Source organism: Crassostrea angulata, chromosome 4 (assembly GCF_025612915.1).
Source record: "Crassostrea angulata isolate pt1a10 chromosome 4, ASM2561291v2, whole genome shotgun sequence".
In the NCBI taxonomy this organism is placed as follows: Eukaryota; Metazoa; Mollusca; class Bivalvia; order Ostreida; family Ostreidae; genus Magallana; species Magallana angulata.
The window spans coordinates 4,490,067-4,494,993 of record NC_069114.1 but is presented as its reverse complement, the minus strand read 5'-3'; the positions used below and the strand labels follow the sequence as shown (position 1 = coordinate 4,494,993).

The 4,927-nt window shown below is 32.7% G+C and overlaps 1 pseudogene; it reads left to right on the top strand.

Moving 5' to 3' along the window:
- The first annotated feature begins 1,960 nt into the window (after window positions 1-1,960).
- LOC128181894 (uncharacterized) lies at window positions 1,961-4,648 on the top strand (annotated as a pseudogene).
- The last annotated feature ends 279 nt before the right edge of the window (window positions 4,649-4,927 follow it).

The window sequence follows — 4,927 nt, the reverse complement described above, 5'->3', positions numbered from 1 at the left end:
TAGTAGTAATAGTAGTGGTAGTGGTAGTAGTAGTTGTAGTGGTAGTTGTAGTAGAAATAGTAGTAGTAGTAGTAGTAGTAGTAGTAGTAGTAGTAGTAGTAGTAGTGGTAGTGGTAGTAGTAGTAGTAGTAGTAGTAGTAGTGGTAGTAGTAGTAGTAGTAGTAGTGGTAGTAGTAGTAGTAGTAGTAGTAGTAGTAGTAGTAGTTGTAGAAGTAGTTGTAGTGGTAGTTGTGGTAGTAGTAGTAGTAGTAGTGGTAGTAGTATTAGTAGTGGTAGTAGTAGTAGTAGTGGCAGTAGTATGAAAAGTAGTAGTAGTAATTGTAGTAAATTAAGTGGTTAAGAATGGTCAGCATTACTCTCTGTATTAAATGTGTCGAAAGATATTTGTTCTAAAAAGAATCTCTTAAAGGTACCCTTACATATATAGAGATTAATAACATTGTTTACCCGTACGGTGATCAATGAGATACATAAAATTGCGTATGCACTCAAATGAATGCAATTATCAATAAATCGCAAAAACATCGTCGAACGTAATTCAGGCGGCATATTGTCTTGTCCGTGAGGAATCTAATGAAGACCTAACGATAAAAAGGTTTAGTTTAACCAGGCTAACCTAGAAATTGATTTAAAACACTTATTTTAACAATCTTGACAACTGCAATCAATTGTTATTGATCAGCAGAATAAAACATGACACGATTGGGTACTCGTTTTTAAAATATAGACCATTTACCATTTTCTGTATAAATGTCATTGTTTTGTAAGGTTGAGTTGAATCTTTAAACTTTTTTCTTGAAAGTTCAAAAACATCAAAAAAAATCCTGACCATGATCGATTCCAGTGCAGAAGGAAGATAAATACACGGAGAGAAATAATTTGACCTAATTCTAAAACTATTGTATCTTCATTCTATACACGTTGCTACTAGTATATAATATCTGTTCTATTCGTTAAGCAACGAGCATAAGTATAACCCCCTTTCCAAGAAGAAGTGTGTTATAGAATTTGAATTATAGCTTAAGAAAAGAACATTCTTTAAAACCAGTAAAAATGTTGAATAGAGATTTTGTCTTGAAAGCATATCGGGTAAGTAGCGTTTTCTAAGTAGCTGTAATTTCTAAAAACATATACCGATATCCAAAGAAACGATATGTTGCGATTAGAATAATGAAAATTAATCAGACTTCTTCAAAGTATGTTTTCTATTTCACAAAAAGCTTAGCCTTTTTTTGAAGATGAAATAACAACCTTTTGCACAGTATTTTTTTTTAGGAAATCTTTTCCAAAAATTTTTTTTTAATGATTTTGACCAAAAATACACTGTACTCTGTGATCCAAACGAGGATATATATGGGTAATTTTATCTACAGTTGATTAAGGGCCTTTAGAAATAAACAAACACTGTCAACATTTCTGAGAAATCTGTACGCATATAAAATTGCAATAGATAAAACTCTCTTTGAAAGTTTGTATCATTTCATTTCATTTAAAGCAAAGTTATCTGTTTTTTTTAATAAATAGGCAAGTTTGGTATAAGATAAATTGTTTCGTAAAACTCATTTGTTCATTTTATGTAAGATATCAGTAAAAACTGCTTTTCTGAAATTCAGATTTCAGGCTTAGGCTAATATTCTTAAAGTATGAAAATACACCACTATTTTCTACAATTGGTTATATTTTTAATTACTGCCCTAGCTTTAATAACCGATGGACCAGCCAAATGGGTAACATTTAATAAATTACGTAATTGATTTTATTAGTAAGGTATGGGTCATTACCTTAAACACAAGTGTGTGCAAATATGTTAAGAATTTTATAATTGATTGATTTAGAATCCAGCAAGTATGCGAGCAGATTCCTGGGTTTTTCTGTTTACGTATCCAATACAACAAACAAAGATGATGGGTTCCTCTGTTTTCACGATACAAAAAATGATGCCAGCTCCATACAAAGCGTCATGGACATCGATTGTTAAGTTGTGGGCCGGTACGTGATATATTACAACACGAGAGAGGGCAAGCTCTTCCAGAAGCCCACTTATTCAAAGGAAGCATACATTGAATTGTGTAAAGTCGAAGTGTTTGGTTAGTTGATTCACATAGAGAATAGTCTGGTTTACTTTCATAACGGGATAACTTTGTATCTTATCTCATGCAACCTTTGCAAAAATAATTGTGTTACAGTTTTGTATGTGAAACATTTTTGTCTTTAAACTACGTGCAATAATTGTGTAATATTTACGAAGTTCGAGAATAATGCATATAATTTTTTTAGTATTTAATAAAATCTCAAAATTTTAAACTGATATTCCTTTTATCAATTATTTAGTATATATGTAATCTTGGTTGTATTCTTGCCTAAAAAGGCTGCCCCGAACTTGGCTTCAAAGGACCGTATTGTGACGAACCTTGTCCACATAATTGTCAATACTGTAACCCCAAAACTGGGGAATGTATTGGAACCTGCAACCCAGGATACTATGGTGAACAGTGCAAATTCTACGATCGGGGTAATATTCATTACTTTTCATGATCAAAAGAGCTTATTTTTTCAAAAAGGATTATTTCTCACATCCTCTAAGTTTTATATATATATTTTTGTCATGATTAAACTTGATCCCCAGAGAAAATAGACAATTGATAGAAAGTGTACATTTCACTTTTTACACTTTTATATCCACAGCTATTTTAGTATAAATTTACACAATTGTTTTCTAGGCAATCTAGCCCTACATAAACCGACATTCCAGTCTTCCACATTGTTTAGTACAACCGGAAGTAAAGCTGCTGTTGATGGTCAAAAAAATGACCTGAGTTTGTATTCAGGTCATTGCGCTGTGACATCAGAGCATCATCAAAACTACGCTCTCTGGAGAGTTGACCTCCTGCAAAGGCGTAAAATTGAAAGGCTTACCTTACAAGCTTTGACTTCTGTTTCCAAATGGGGTTAGTGATTTTTGTGTACCATGATTTTTACTACATGTATATGGGTATCATTGTTATGATTTTAACGCGTTTTTGGTTAGCTAAACAAATTCATATCTGTACCATATGATTGTACGATAAATACAATTCAAATTTTGCAACTCCTAAACTGAATCTAAATGTTTCTTTTTCACATCTTATGTTAAGTTTTTACCGCAGGTTCACTCGAATTAACGTAGCGTCATTAATAACAATCAATTAGCTCTAAATAAAAACAGATATTTGAACGATGTTTGCCAATGTTTATGTAATATCAAAGTATGAATAAGAATTTGGCAAACATTTTATAAGTCGGAATAAATTCCTTTACTTCCACTGACCAAATATCTTCATTGTGTAATTGAATCGTAGACTTCAGGCATTCAGTCATGTTCTAGTGATCACTCAATTTTCAAATGGCTGATTTGTTAAATTCTATTGCTTCCAGCTGAACTTAAATAGCATGTCTTTATTTTTCATAAATTAGCTAGTAATTGTTTTTTTTAAAAAAATCCACCTTTTTCTGTTATATTGGATTGTAACAATGTATCTTGACAAGTAAAGAACAGTGATAATAACATGTAAGAATGACAAGTGTTTTTTTTTATTTTAGATGAGAAAAATAATTATACAGGACTTCTTCTGGGCTTTACATTAACAGTTTCTAACTCCACCAATCAAAACGACGGCGTTATCTGCTACAAAGACACAAACCATACAAGGTCAACTATACCTCCCTCATTCGAAATAAGCTGCCCTGTGATTGGTCAATATGTCTCGTAGTACAATGAAAGACTCCCGGACATTAGCTACCCAGCTGGTTACAGTCAATACGCCCAGTCAGCTCTGTGTGAAGTCGAAGTGTATGGTAATTATTGTTTGGATTTTTGTTTGTTGTAGCATTATTCACAATATTTATAGCCTTGTCGCACAAATGTGTGTTTATAAATCCAAAACAAGCAATACGTTGCTTTCCTTTCTTTGTATCCAGGTTGTCCAATTCCTGGATTCGACGGTCCGCATTGTGCTGTCCCTTGCTTCTCTAGCTGCAAAAATCGTAAGATCTTTTAGAATTGATCAATTTAGTTCAAACAGTTTAAAAACGTGTCCCAAGTAAAAGACATGCAGCTATTTTCTATACTAAATCATGCAATATTGTACTATATTTTTTCTACTTTAAACGTTAACGTGAATTAAACGATTTGTAAACAAAAAAGGGGTCCATAACTGATATTCTAGATGCAAATTAATGATGTTAAGCATGAGATGTGATTAATTATCCTATACAGTCGTTTGTTTGCAGTAATTGTCATGTTTTTGTTGGCAAATTATAATGCTTTTCTTAAAAGTTATGATTTTTGCATATTGAACGGATGCTCTTCGATTCCCACGAGTCTCTAGTTCAATGCAATGATGCATCTTTGTTTTTTTTTTCGTTAGATCTAGAAAATCTAGCTCTATGGAAACCAACATCTCAGTCTTCCACGCGATCTGGCGCCTCCGGTTCAGAGAAGGCAGTTGATAACCGGAAATCTGATCGGACGTTTCGCGGTGGCCAATGTTCAGCAACTTTACCGGATACTCAAACATATTGGCGAGTTGATCTGAAAGATATATATCGGTTAGATCGCATTGTGATATATTTTAGGACAGACAACAAAACATGGGGTAAGATGTGTTAGCGATGTTTTATCTATTAAATTGTCTTAATCTGTTTATTTTGATCGTCGGGACATCTAAAGTGAATTTAATAACGAGTTTGGCACGTCTTCTTACTCGCAAATGGTTGGTGTAAAGAAACGACATAAAGAATTTTCTTTCTGTGTGTTTTTTTTCTTCATAATAATTGGTTTTTTCTTAAATCTGCAATATCTGGCCATTATATTTCAAACTGTAATACCGTCTGTGAGTTTGTCTTTTTTGCATTTAAAATTAATCTACTTTTTGAAAGTAAATTCAAA